General features: G+C 41.9%; 2 long non-coding RNA genes across 3 annotated transcripts; one reads left to right on the top strand and one right to left on the bottom strand.

Annotated features, from left to right (window-relative positions):
* Positions 1-726: 726 nt before the first annotated feature.
* LOC115580776 (uncharacterized) lies at positions 727-4,349 on the bottom strand. Of its 2 annotated transcripts, XR_003983929.1 has the most exons (3): positions 4,249-4,349; positions 2,783-2,964; positions 727-1,123 (listed from the first exon to the last, which is right to left on the bottom strand). It is a non-coding gene; the product is annotated as an uncharacterized LOC115580776 (long non-coding RNA). The 2 variants fall into 2 exon arrangements; XR_003983928.1 differs by lacking the exon at positions 727-1,123 and having other exon boundaries at positions 2,765-2,964.
* A 7,988-nt stretch (positions 4,350-12,337) lies between these two features.
* LOC115579950 (uncharacterized) lies at positions 12,338-12,603 on the top strand. Its single transcript, XR_003983769.1, has 2 exons — positions 12,338-12,406; positions 12,478-12,603. It is a non-coding gene; the product is annotated as an uncharacterized LOC115579950 (long non-coding RNA).
* Positions 12,604-14,698: the final 2,095 nt, after the last annotated feature.

Genomic DNA, 14,698 nt, shown 5'->3' with positions numbered 1-14,698 from the left:
GAGGTGCTCACTGCTCCTCTCCTCCAGGTGAAGACCTCAGGCCAAGAAGAACAAACTGTTCCTCCCTGTTGTTCCTCTATGAACGTTAGGCATGTTTGAAACACAACAGTGAAAGCACACCATAGACTAGGCCTGTTTTTCTGCTGGAAGACCATCAAATTCGATGGCCGAGCGGTTTAAGCACTTGTACATTTAAATGTTCGCAGTGCGCATGCGCTGAGCCACTGAGATGCGGAGGTGTGGTGTTCGTGTCCAGACAGGGACGAGTCCGTTTCTGACAATAAGCCGTGGCGATTTCTGCGCCGTCAACGTTGAGTAGTTGTATTTCACTGACAGCCAACTGTTGCACACTGTCAAAGATTTTGAGTGTACTTGTCCATGATACTGAAATACACCATTAGTTAATTATAATTTGATATGTTAGGGGGGTTAAAATCTGTATCAGTTCAGTTTTAAATATCTATATAATGTCTTTCCAGAGAAGAAGATCAGAATTTAAGGCATTACTGATGACATGATGAATTTCATGCCACTTCATGCTGATGTTTTTCTTTTTTTATAACTGATTATCTTGTGTGGCTGCCTTCTTCCTGGTCACCATGGTGGAAACAAAGTTTTGTGGTTGCGAGTATTAGAAATTAATTCATAAAAAAACATATTTGACCAGTTGTTCATAATGAAAAAAAGCTCTTTAGTACCTTGAAGATGAAATGAAGTGAACCAAGATTTTAACTCACAATCAATGTTTTATTAGGTCATACTCAAACAACAACATCATCTATTCAAATATCCAAATTGCATGAGCTATAAAAGGCTAACTCACAAGCTTTATAAAATTATTAAAAATTATCCCAAAAGAAAACCAGGGACAAAACAAAAGGGGGCTGAAGATCCCAGTCAAAAGGAACAAAAGAGACGAATAACTGAACAGCGGTAACCTCCAGCCCAAACTAACACAACAAACTAAAATAAGGAAACCCCAGGACCCGAATGGGCTGAGAAAGACAGACAGAGAGAGAGACAACAGAACAGAAATAACTGGTGCTTACCCTCAACGTTGAGGAAAGAATTCATGAAGCCTTATGTCAGTACGAAAGCCAGCATGCAGACATAACATTCATGGCTGGAACATGGCCAGAACACAGACAACACAGAGAAGAGAAATGGTTTAAAGGTTGAATATGTAATATGCTTATTAAAAGCTATATTTTTTCAAAAATAATACATCCACGGGGCGTTTAGAGGGGCGCAGATTAAAAGTAATGCGTTTCCTTGAAAAAATATATTTAGTCTGAAATAAATAATTTAAAGGAGTCATCACCCGGAAATCTCAATTTCTCTTGTTAAATCATGCATATTGGTGTTGGACCTCAGTTGAAACTTGCCTGAAAAGCTGGAGTTTGAAAGTGGCTCATTTATTTCGCTTTGGCTCTTTTTCCGAACAAGAATAGCGCACAATAGTGCGCATTCCTAAAGCACGAGATTTTGACTCTGCTCCTGTGGTGACGTTACCACAGGAGGCTACTTGCATAAGCTCGCATAAGCATCGTCTCACAGCCGTCCTCAGACAGACTTTTCTGCCTATTTCTCTGTCATTTTCACGCCATACATCGTCACCGCCAGCATTAAAACTCAGGTCTTACATGTAAAACACGAGTGTGAAAACTAAGAAGGAAAAAAAAAAGTAATTTACCATTCAGAGACATCCTGCTGTAAACGTGTCTCTCCACCGTCTCTGCCTCTTCACTCTCCCGTTCGGGTTAAGGGTTCGTCATTTAGTGTGTGCGCCATGACAGGGGGCTGTTTATGTTTTGGAGTCTGTGTGCATGCAGACTAGCCTCCGATTCCGGCTCTGTCCTTCCTGCGGCCAATCAACGCGCGCCTCATTACATATTAATACAATGCACATCCGGACCGGTCAAAACCTCGCGCATAATCTCGCGTGAGAAAGTCGCGGTATGAAAAAGTGTCAGAACAAGCTCTATGTTTGATTTTTTAAATATTTTTTTTTTCTAATAAGTTTTAAGAATTGATCCAAAGCGATCCAAGAGGGACTGCATATGTAAAAAACCAGGTGATGACTCCTTTAAGAAATTTTGACGGGTTCGACAATGACTTCCTTTTTACATCGTACCAGCCAAATAGCGGCCGGCATTGCAGGTTGCCAATTTCGCAACCTCGGCAATGCTCGGCACAGCTCGGCACAGCTAGGCTGACACTGGGTAAAATGGCGGAGTCTGCAAGCTCTTCAGAGCCCCAGCGAACGGTGCGTTATCTGTCCCAGCAGCTGAGTGACCGGAGAAGAGCAAAAACCAGAGTAAATATCGGTGAAGCATACACTCGATGGACTCAGGTAAAGGATTTCCACAGCATCAAAACACACGCGGAAATGGCGAACTTTCTCCTGGATCGGTAAGCGAACTCGCTTGTTAACTTAGCTAACGTTACCTGTCGGTCAAACTCCTCTGCTATACTTATTTTAATTATATCACGTTGATCCTAGATATGAGAACACTGATCGTGACCCATCGACCTCCACACCCAGTAAACGGAGGAAACGGAGGCGGCTCAATCCTCCTGCCCTGTCCAGTATTGCTGGTTCACTTTCACCATTGCGGTCAGTGGCTATAATAAAGAATATTCTTGCTAGCTATCTGTATTTACATAGGTCTCAAAATAGAGACAAACCTGGCAACCCGACCGCTGGAATTACTTTTTTGTTGTCGCGACTACGATCTTGAGACACTAGATGGCGGCATTCAGCTCATATTCCATATTGCACCTTTAATTCATGGATCCGTTTGGGAGAGCAACTCATCGTGGCTCAATCAGCATGTGTGAGTAGGCTGCTCAGGCTGAGCCTTGCTTCACCAGTTGGATCTGACTGAAGAACCCACGAAGTCCCTTGCGGAAAGCAACTTTTACCCTCCCAGGAAAAAGAACAAACTTTCTCTGCATGTTGTCCTGTGTCAAAAGAGGAAAAAAGTCACAATATTAGATCTATTAGTTAAAGGTTTAGGCCTGTGTGTTTTTAACCTCTACCTCCTTTTGGTGTATCAATTGTTACCCTTTGTGATCTTTGAGAACAGTGAAATAGGCATAAATTACACAATTTTAACTGATACGACTCCGAACGTACACATTGTATTTTATCAGAGCAGCGGCTCCTGATTTTAGCACGTAAAAGCTTCTACAAGACCAATTCTACTAATTCCTGGAGAATCTCATTCTTAATTTGGTGCCTGGTATACTTGGCACTGCCACATGCATCGAGTCTTCTAACGATAAAGGGGTCATGCTTTGCAATTTAATCCAAAATGGACTAAAAATTGCCCTTTTTGATCGAGTAATCACATTCCCCATGACCCCTCTGTACAATATTTAGAGTGGCAGTTAACAGCAGCACCTCTGTTATTGTTTTTATGCAACTCTTTATTTTCATCAACTTTCTTTTTTCTACCCTCAGTTAAGGTGTCCAATATTGATTTGTTCCTCTCAATGCCCCTTTTAAATGACAATAAAATGAGCCTTAAATCGGAAAGTCTAAAGAAGATATTCACTCCAGACATACATGGCATTCACGTGTTGTTCAGACTTTTAGAGACGTTTAAACCATCTTTAAACAAGGTTTTTTTATAGTTAGAAACCGTGACTTGGATGTGAAGGCCAATTCAGGCGTACTAGTGAGGAAAACATGCCTGCAGGCCAAACTGAGAGAGTACTCCAGCCATAGACTGTCTCTATACTGAGAAGTGGTGAATGCCCTCTTCCTTGTAATTTAAGCTCTAGCATGAAATTCCTGCCAACTGGCTTGATTTAAATTCAATAAATACTCTCACAAAAAAAAATAAAAATAACTATGACCTTGTTTCCCCACATCATCCTTATCTAGTGCTACGTAGCTTCATGCTAACGCTAATGGTTTTGGCAGGACGTTGAGATCATCTCTGAGCATTCATTACTGTTTATTTGTTGCTCTAGCATGAAATTATTGCCAACTCAGTTGATTCAAGGTCCGTAAATAGCTTTACTGAAAAACTAACTATGACCTGGTTTCCCCACATCATCCTTATCTAATGCTACGTAGCTTCATGCTAACGTTAACGGTTATAGCCTTTCATGAAGTTAGCCGCTAACCTACTGTGCGAGCAGGCTAACGGTTACCTTACTGGCACATTTCAACTATTGGGGACAAAATCTCTTCTAGTTTAAAACAGTTACTCATCAGGAAACCACTTGAAATCTTACTTCACAATCAGGTATTTAGAGTAGGTCCTCCGGGTCCATCGTGTTTTCAAAGATGTTTAAAGACCAATCAGGTTCCAGAGGTTGCCAGCGCCATCACGGCCATCCCTGTAGCTCCGCCCCTTTATGAATTCTTATGAATTATTACTTTATGAACATTCTTTTCAGGACATCTCAGCCAAACGAAGGCCAATAATTACAAAAGTAAAGCAATTTGAAATGTGAAAAGTGTTTGGTGAGTGAGGGAGTGAGTGAGTGCTGCTTGTGACTGTGTGTCAGGCATAATTAGTGGCTAAAAATATATTAGCCACCATAAGTGATAGGAGGATGACGCCAGAGGACTTTAAATAGCGTGTGTGTACATTTGAATTAACTGTAGTGAGCAGGCTCCGCTGATCTCTCCCGCTAGTCGGGCTCTGGGGCTTCCTCAGAGCTTACCCTTAGTAGAAGGTTGAGCCAGTGCATTCAGCATTGGGTCCCTAAGTGACTGTGCCGCGCACAGCGCTTCTCCTACTTGGACGGCGACCGGCAACGACCTTGTGTGCACCGCCGGCCGAGGCTTTAAAGCCGGATATGAATGGCTGTGGAGCTAGCTCCTACCGGACTGACTGTGTCAGTCTGTCTTTTTATTGTTTAATGAGTTTGCAGAAATCAAGTGTGTTTTATTGATTTGCTTTTCCCCTAAACGTGATTTGTGCATAATTGGGACTCTGAAATGTTGACAGTATGCTATTTTTTGCCATGAACTTTTATTTTCCTGGATCTTTATCATCATGGAGAATGCATACAAGCAGGCAATTATTGATGTAAAGTTCATTCATGAGTGTGATTTATAACTAAATCACTTTTAAAAGATACCAACATGAATGCAAGTCTCAGTTTGATCCAATCTCTGAATCGAAGAATTTATTATCTGTCTTTTTCTCACACCTAGGTTTCATATAGGCTGCTCAGACTTAACTGTCATTGGATCATTAATCCAATCTGTCTGAGATCACCTTGTTTGTAGTGGTTATATTTGTTTCAGTCGAAACCAATCACAGACATCTTTGGGTGACATTACTCATCATCAAAGCTCAGACTGTGACGCCACAGTGAGTTCAAGGAAAGTGATTTTACAGTTTCAGAGTTTTTAAAATAGAAATTGTTCCACTGAACATTGACACTGTGATTGACGACCTTACTGTGAGTCATAAAACAGACATTGTTCTTCTCTGACTGTAGTGAGCAGATCATGTGAAGGCTGTGTAGTAAATGTGTTGTTTTGTACCCTGTCATTAATACACTGTGGACTGGATACAAGGATCACAATACTTGGTAATAAATGTGAAACCTATCGTTGGTATGGGCTGGATTTGTGGTTTCTTAAGTTTTGACAGACAATGTAATGATTAATCACGGCCAAGACATGTGGTGGGTAAGTCCATCCCAATTCTGATTACAGCAATAAATAAATACAAACAACAAAGTTATGTATCCATCTATCTATCTATCTATCTACAGTTGAGGCCATAATGATTATCCCCCCTCATGAAATAAGACAAAACTCTTGATTTCTTCACAGAAATTACCATTAACAACAAGTGTTTATAGTGTATGTGTTTCCAAAACAACGAAGACAAAATGTCCACTAAGTTTGATTGTAATATTTTATTGATACACTGATGTGAAACAAAAAAAGGGCAAAAATGACACATCCAATATTATTACCCTGCTGGCCATTAGTAGTCAACAGTGTACCCTCTCTGAGCCACAACTGACAACAACCTCTTAGAATAGTTCTTTACAAGGTTGGCACAGGACTCCTGAGGGATTTGGGCCCATTCTTCTATTGCAAATTGCACAATAGTGCGTGATTTAACGTTGTTTTATCAGCCCGAGTCCCATTTGTCCATTTCCTTTATGGACTGTTAAAACAGAGCTTGAGTCCCTTCTCCTCCTTGGTTCCCTGATTGTCTCAAAGCCTGCTGCTCTGTTCAGATCTGTCCATCGTATAAAACTGTTTCCTTAAGTTTTGTCGATCAAACTGTTTCCTGAGCCTGCAGAGACTTACATTTCCTCAGATCCTTCACTGGAGTCTGAGCATAAATGTTGTTTCAGAAAGACAGTGAATAAAAAAAAAAGATTCTTCCACACTTTACAGCGATGCCGGCCCGAGTCCTCAGTCCTGAGTCTGGATACATGAAGTCTGAGCTGTCCGTCTCTGACGACATCTTTGTCCCACTGGACTGGTCCTACAAAATGTTGATCGTGAGTCTCTGGGACCTCAACAGCTCCATGTAAATGAAACAGGACTGAGACTTTGTGATCAGTTATCAGCTCACAGAAGATAAAAAGGGAGTCGGGGGAAGTGTCAGCTGTGGTTGTGAACGCCCATTCCACTGTGATGTTGTGGTTCTCGGCTGCCTGATGGAGGTCTGTGTCAAATTCACTACAAATGTTCCTGTTGAGGAGACAGAGAGGGAAAGTGAGGAGCAGACACGCTGACAACTGTAACATGGCAGCCTCTAAACTCCATCTACATGTTTCTGTGGACAGTTTAGTGACGTCTCAGAGCTGCAGAGGCTCATCAACATCAACTGTTTGCTCACATGTGGGCACCTTTAACTGATTAATTGAATCACAGAGTAATAAAGTGTATTACAAAGACAGTTGAGGCTGATGAGCAGCAGGATCCTGCAGATCATCTTCTCTCTGTGAGAGGAGACAGAGGTGAAGAGTCGTTTGATCACAGTTCAGTCCTCACGCACCACAACAAACATCTACACTTTGTCTTTTGTCTTTACATTACTCCTCTGTCTGTGTACAGATCATGTGAAGGCTGTGTAGTAAATGTGTTGTTTTGTACCCTGTCATTAATACACTGTGGACTGGATACAAGGATCACAATACTTGGTAATAAATGTGAAAGCCATCGTTGGTATGGGCTGGATTTGTGGTTTTGGTGTCTTGATGCTACGCTAAGCTGCTGTACTGTACTTCTGACACAGGATGGAAATACATATAAACAGTGTCTTCATATAAAGTCATGAGAAAACAACTGCAAATAAACACAAATACACTCATGTTGTTGTCAGATCTCAGTAAAAATGCATCACATCTGTTGACATGATTTTATTGTACAAAGTGAAATAATCCAGTTGAAACTTCCTAAAGAAGAGGAATGCTCAAACATACAAAGTCAAAACAAGTTTGTTGTGGATTTGAACCTTTGTAAATGAGCAGCAGAATCAAAGACAAACATGTTGAAATCCAGCAGCTGTTAGTAAAGTTCAGTAGACACAAAACACAGTCAGTTATAGATGAACGGCCTCTCCATCCACATTCACATCACTGTCACACAGGACATAAGGAGCTCACAACTGACTGTTTGACTAAATATTGATGAATTAATGTGTTTTAACTATGAAGGTGGAGGTATATATCAGGACTGACTTGGTTTAGTTTCATCATTTGATATGTTTACCATGAAAAGGTGTTCTGAGCGTGGAAGGAGAAGGTTTCACTTTCAGCAAACAATTAGCAAGACTTCTACTCAGCAATTCAGCTGAATTTAGCACCAAGCAGACAGGAAGTCACGCACCAAACAATAATATAACATCAGTTACTTTTCAAAATAAAACATCCCGTGTTGACACCAGCACACAAATCTCAATAAAGAGACAAATACAAGCTCTTCTACCAATCCTTCGGTCAGGAGTGCTTTGTGTTGTTGTTTTTATAACATATACCTATAACTGTGGTACTGCAAAACCGGATCTGAGCCGTAACGCAGCAGACATGTATCTGGTGGAATCTCTGGGTTATTTTCTCCCCGATAAGCACAGTAGTGTGCCAGAGTCAAATCCTAACTCAGAGGACGAGGCCGAGTCTGAAGACACAAGTGTGGCAAAAAAAGGCAGAAAATATTGTTTTCGTGAAGAATGAGTGCACAAATTTGACTGGTTGAGGTTTCAGTGAGACGAAATACATGATCTGCTAATTTTGCAGTAGATACCAACAACATGTGGGGAACACGAAATTTGCAGGTGAAGCTGGCACTACACAGTTAAAACATAATACACTGGTCACTCACAGACAGTGTAGTTCGCTACATCGCTAAAGACATGCAGCCCTTTAATACCGTCGAAAAGCCGGCATTTCGACAAATGCTGCAAACATTTGACAGCCAGTACAAATTGCCTGGGAGAACATACGTGTCGCAAACGGCAATCCCACAACTGTACAGCGTGAAAGATGACATACGTGAGGGTCAGGGTTATTGTTTTTGGTTGTGTGTAATTCAATTCAAGTGTAATTTTTGCTAACAGAGACTGAGAGTCCTTTTTATTTATTGTTTCTGGTTGTTTTGGTTATTTATTTTGGATATTTAAAATGTCTTCTTCACATTCCAATTCCAATGTTAAATATTCTTTAGAAATAAAAGTTCATTAATCTTTGAAAGTGTGTACTTTCATTATTATGCCATTATCAAAATATTAGTTGAAAAACAGTCTCAAAACGGTAATATTATTGTTTATCGCAATAATTTCAGGGACAATTTATCGTCCAGCAAAATTTGTTATCGTGACAGGCCTACCAGTAAGAATTTGAGCAAGTTAGTGTTAATGCAAGTGTTGGCTAGCTACTATTCACTAGTCAAGCTAACATTAGCCATTCATTTAAAACCATCAGCTTTTTGTCTTTAAGTGGCAGAAAAGGGCTTCTATAACATCCTTTCAAAGATTTTTCTTTTATCTATCATTAACTTCAATAAAACTCATTCCATTACCAAATACAGTATTTTGTGATTACAATAATAGTTGTTATTAATGACTGACATATTATTGAACTGCTTTCATGGGAGTACAGATCTGTTCTTATAGGAGCTGAGCTCCCTCTGGCTTCCACACAACATCATGAGGCATCGCCAGAGTCACCTACACTGTCACTGTGTGCTCTGTAACGTTGGTTGTACAGTGGTTTGCAGGCCGCAGCCCCTGGCATCTGTGTGTGGAATGGTAGTGCACAAGTCACGTCAAAATTAATATACATATACATGCCTTGGATCGATGAGCAGGTGATTGGAATGTAGCAGACAGTGCCGAGGACTCTTCTCAAGACGAGATTCTCAGACCACGCCTCCACCACATCTGGGCCACTTCCAAATAAAATGAACACTGGTTAAACATTCACAATCACATTTTTAAAGAAGGCTCCAATTGGAAACCCTGACTAAGATGTGAAGGCCAATTCCAGTGTACTAGGGAGGAAAAAAATATCTGTGGGCCAAACAGTAAAAGACATTTTGACTTAGAGAGTACTCTAGCAATAAATTGTCTCTATTAAGAAGTGTGGAATGCCATGTTGAGTTCTTGGGACATTTTCGGACACAGCTGAACAGGACCCTCCTGTCTGGATCTTGAAATGTTTACAATACATGTTAAGTAGTTATGGACACACATCCCAAGGGAAGGTAAACTGATTACAACTTAGGAAAATACTTTTCGTATCTCAAAAATATATATATTTGATGAGTGACAGTGTAAGGAGATGCATATATTTATCATCTGTCTAATAGTTTTAAATCAAGTACCAGCCTAGAAACTGTAAAATTCAACTGGATCATGTAGACTAGTCAGCGCTCAGTCAATTCTCTACAATTGAGACCTTCACAATAGCAAACAAGCTACATGGACATTGAGCTCATCTCTTAGCATTCATACTGTTTATTTTGAGCTCTAGCATGAAATTATTGCCAACTCAGTTGATTCAAGGTCCCTAAATACCCTCACTAAAAAACTAAATATGACCTGGGGCCGTATTTATCAAGCTTCTTAGAATTACTCCTAAGAACCCTGCTAAGAGTTGACTTATGAGTAAAAAAAATTCTTCGCTGAAAGCTGCACTTAAAAGTTAGTTATCAAGCGTCTTACTCACACTTTCAGCGAAGTGTAGGACTGAATCTTAAGTGTCACTCTCAGAACTGAATTACGACATTACTATGTGCCGTAAACGGAATTTTAGGTGACGTTATTTCTGTGTCCATAGAAATGACCATCACGGAAGGGAATCCCTTGTCTAAGAATAAAGAAATATCTTAGAAATATTTGAGTGGACAATGGGAGTGTATATTTTGACAATAATCTACAAAATAATACAAAACAAACAAACAATATTGGCAATGAATCAAAAATAAATGTTTCCTTTTCTTTCCAATTCATTAATTAGGCAACTAATTTGAAACTGGTGTGGGTGGCTCTATATATAGGCTACTAGCCCACTGCAGCCACATGCTGAAATCAACATGGAATCGAAAAGAAAACTAAACTGGCGAGAGGAGGCGACACTGTTATTTGTAGAGCTAGTCGAGGAAAGGAAGCTCATCATTAAAGGCAAGTTCAGCCCGACGCTTACCAGCCATGACAAAAAACAGGCATGGGAAGCCATATCAAATCAGCTAAACGCCTCTCAAACCTTTAGCCATCGGTCACCAGCTGACTGCGAGAAGAAGTGGTATAACGTTCTCTCGAAAAGCAGAAGTGAAATCGCAATTTTCAAGGCCTGCTCCATGCGCATTGGTATGTAGTGCTTCTTTTTCATTTGCTTGCATGCCACCTTATTCGCTCATATCTAATTAATTATTTTTTATATTCTTACGCAGGTGGAGGACCACCTGGCAAAGACTTGAGCGCAGTTGCAGAAGTTGTGCAGCGCATTCTTGGAGAGGATAACCCCAGCCAGAGTCCTGCACGGGTCTTATTTTGCAAACCCGTACCCGTCGTACTTAAAACCGCATCCAACCCGTAGCACAAATTACATTCCGCACCCGAGCCGACCCGATATAAATTGATACCGACGCCCGACCCGCACCCGAAGCAAAATTAGACTGACGCAATTTTTAAAAATGAAAGTAAGCCAGCGTGGGGAATGGGAGTTCTGGGAGGGCTCAAGCACGCATGAATTAGCTCATATGAAATATACCGTATTGACCCGAATATAGGACGACCCTGATTATAAGACGACCCCTCTTTTCAAGACTAATCTTCAGAAAATAACTCTGATAACCAAAATTCGTCTCTCAATGACAAACTAACATACCCTCCTGTCAGTCTCTTGGAAGCGGCCGCTTAGAGGACCACCATAAGCTTTTCTTTTACTGTTAGCGTTTTCAGACGATCTTTTTGGACCCGCCATCTTCGGACGTTACACTCCGTAACTCCATAGTTCTTGGCTGGCTGACAGTTGTTTGGCGCCTCCGCTTCATTGACCACCATTATCTTAAAATTAGCATCATAGCTCCGCCTCAGATGTCTGTTAACTTGCCCCACACTTGATCCACTTTGCTCCGTAAAATCACCGCATCTCTCCATTTTTCATCTCCTGTCACTTCTTCTCCGCTGTGATTGACAGATAACCGCAGCCACAGTGTCAGTGACGTCTCTACAATAAGCTGGCGCCCTCTGCTGTTGTGGTCGGGTAGCGACCCAGACAACTATCAGCATGTGTCAACGGTTAGACCCCGATTATAAGACGACCCCACTTTTTCACATAATTTTCATCGAAAAAAACCTCCTATATTCGGGTCAATACGGTACATGCTTATCATTTTGAAATGCAGGCATATTTTAGTAGATGATTTTTTTTTTTGTTGCACCTGACGCCATGAAAATGACAATCGCAAAACCCGACCCGCGTCCGACCCGATCCGCACCCGTGTCCGACACAGGACATTATTTTTCACCCGTTTCATCCAAATTGTGCGGGTCACCCGTTGGGTACCCGCGGGTACCCGAACCCGTGCAGGACTCCAGCTGCGATGAAGCTTGAGTTGCTTTCAAAAGGGTGAGTTCACAAATTATTCCTGTTACAACCCTATAAGGATATTGCGCTGCAGCCTAGGTGCGTTTTGGTGAGAGATACATGCGTGATTGTTGTTGGATATTTGCCAGGCTACTGTTCGGTAAATGTCTAAAATGTGTTTGTTCAAGTCATAACCATAACAACAACAGGACCATTTCTGATATTTCAGCCATATTCTTTATGTTTCAGTTTGGATCGAGATGCATTAGGAGAGTCTCCTGTCTCCCCGAGTATCTCCGACGCGCACTCTCCCTCTGCCTTTGACGCGGTGCAGCCAGGCCCAAGCACTTCGTGTGAGGCAACGGGCAACAATCAAGTGGTGGGTGAAAAGGAAAAGGAATCAACTTAAGTTTATCACATCTTGAGCATGCCGTCTCTTTTGTTTTTCAGGCCGAGGTGAGTGAGTGCGACCCAGCAGAGGAGACGGATGATCTGCAGGCACTGCGGAGACAAAAAATTAAGCTGCAAATTAAAGTGCTGCGGCTCCAAGAGGAGTACTACAGCTTGGCTTTAAAAGAAAAGAAACCGAGTGACTAATAACACGAATTGATAAAAAGCCACTATCGATGATTTATTCTTACCCAAAGTGGAGGTTGGCGAAGTGTTGTCTGAAGGCTGCCCCATCACATGGATGGATGTTGCCAGGGACGCTCGCGTCTCCATCTCCTCCCTCATCGTCATCATCGTCTGCTGGTGGGAGTGGGACATTGCGCTCCTTACAAATGTTGTGCAGTATTGCACATGCCATAATGATACAGCACACTCTGTCTGGAGTGTGCCGTATTTCTGAATGCAGCACATGAAATCTGCGTTTGCACTGGCCAATCCCTCTCTCCACCACACTTGGTGTGCTTTTGTGTGCCCTGTGATAAGAATGAACCCTCCTATTAAACCATATATGATGTACAGGTTTTTAATTTAAAACAATTAGGCATTTCGTTGGGCTTACCTATTATAGTTAATTTGGGCTTGTGTCTGTGGCATCTGGAAAGGGGTAAGAAGTCAGCGGTGTAAAGGATATCCTTTATCCCCAATTGGGTGACATCCAGGTGGCACAATGTGCCTCTCAAAAAGCTGCTTCAGACCACTTTCATTTAGTATCCGTGCGTCATGGGTGGACCCAGGCCACTTGGGTACCACATCCAAGATTTTATAGTCTGCATCGAACACTACTTGCGTGTTGATGCTGTGGTACCTCTTCCTGTTAACAAACACACTCTCGTCCACACTTGGAGCGATGATCCTTACATGTGTACCATCGATTGCACCGACCACTCCAGAGAAGCCAGCTACCTGCATGAATGCAGTTTGCTTCTGCTGAATTATCCGGGGTGTAGTTGGAAAGTCAATGAAACGCATGACGAGGTAAGGAGCAGTAAGGGCCATTATTGTTTCCATAACAATTCTGCTAACTGATGGATGTGATGGTCCCAAATCATCAGCGTTACACTGTTGCATTTTCCCAGTGGTGAGATATCGAAGCATTGTGATGACCTTTAGTTCTGCTGTGAAAGCTCTGCTGCGTGATGTTGCTGATGAGATGACGCCCCTTATTAAATCTGTGACAAAAATAATACCCGCTCTGTCTAAACGATACCGTTTGATCAGCTGCTCGTCATCAAACAAAGCCAGGACATCCTTCCGCTCCCTGAACATTCGCGCACGTCTCTCTCGCCTCAGTGCCATCCCCTGCTGGCAACTCCTAACCACTTAGGACACCTCTGGAGGTCTCTTAAATATCTGGGAGAGTAGGAGTGATTCTTAGACTTAAGAAAGTTGATAAATAGCTTTTATTCTTAAGTTTGAGAGTAGGACTAAATTTCACAAATTCTCAGGACTTAAGTGTAAAATGGCACTCTAAGACGCTTGATAAATACGGCCCCTGGTTTTCCCACATCATCCTTATCTAATGCTACGTAGCTTCATGCTAACGTTAACGGTTATAGCCTTTCATAACGTTAGCCGCTAACGTACTGTGCGAGCAGGCTAACGGTTAGCTTACTGGCACAGTTCAACTAATGGGGAGAAAATCTCTTCTAGTTTCCAACAGTTACTCACCAGGAAACCACCTGAATGATGTATTTAAAGTAGGTCCTCTGGGTCCATTCGTGTTTTGAAACACCATTATTCTACCTCCCTCGTTTGTCTTTCCCTAATGCGCTTCTTTCAACGAGAGGTACAGTGACCTGCCAATCAACTGGGGTGGCGCCTGAGGTGACCAATCAGGTTCCAGAGGTGACCAGCGCTATCACGGCCCTCTCTGTAGCTCCGCCCCTTTATGAATCCTTATGAATTATTACTATTTGAAAATTCTTTTCAGGACATCTCAGCCAAACGGACGCCAATAATTACAAAAGTAAAGCAATTAGACATGTGAAAAGTGTTTGGTGAGTGAGGGAGTGAGTGAGTGCTGCTTGTGACTGTGTGTCAGGCATAATAACTGGCTAAAAATATAAGTGGGCACCATGAGTGATACGAGGACGACGCCAGAGGACTATAAATGTGGGAGGAGCTTATGTCCGATCTTGTAGGAATGATTTCACTGATACTGCTCCCGCTAGCCGGGCTCTGAGACTCTCCTCAGATCCTTCCCATAGGTGGTTGACCCGTT

Source organism: Sparus aurata, chromosome 4, assembly GCF_900880675.1.
Source record: "Sparus aurata chromosome 4, fSpaAur1.1, whole genome shotgun sequence".
NCBI classification, from domain to species: domain Eukaryota; kingdom Metazoa; phylum Chordata; class Actinopteri; order Spariformes; family Sparidae; genus Sparus; species Sparus aurata.
The sequence above is the reverse complement of the archived record's forward strand: the minus strand, read 5'-3'. Positions and strand labels throughout refer to the sequence as shown.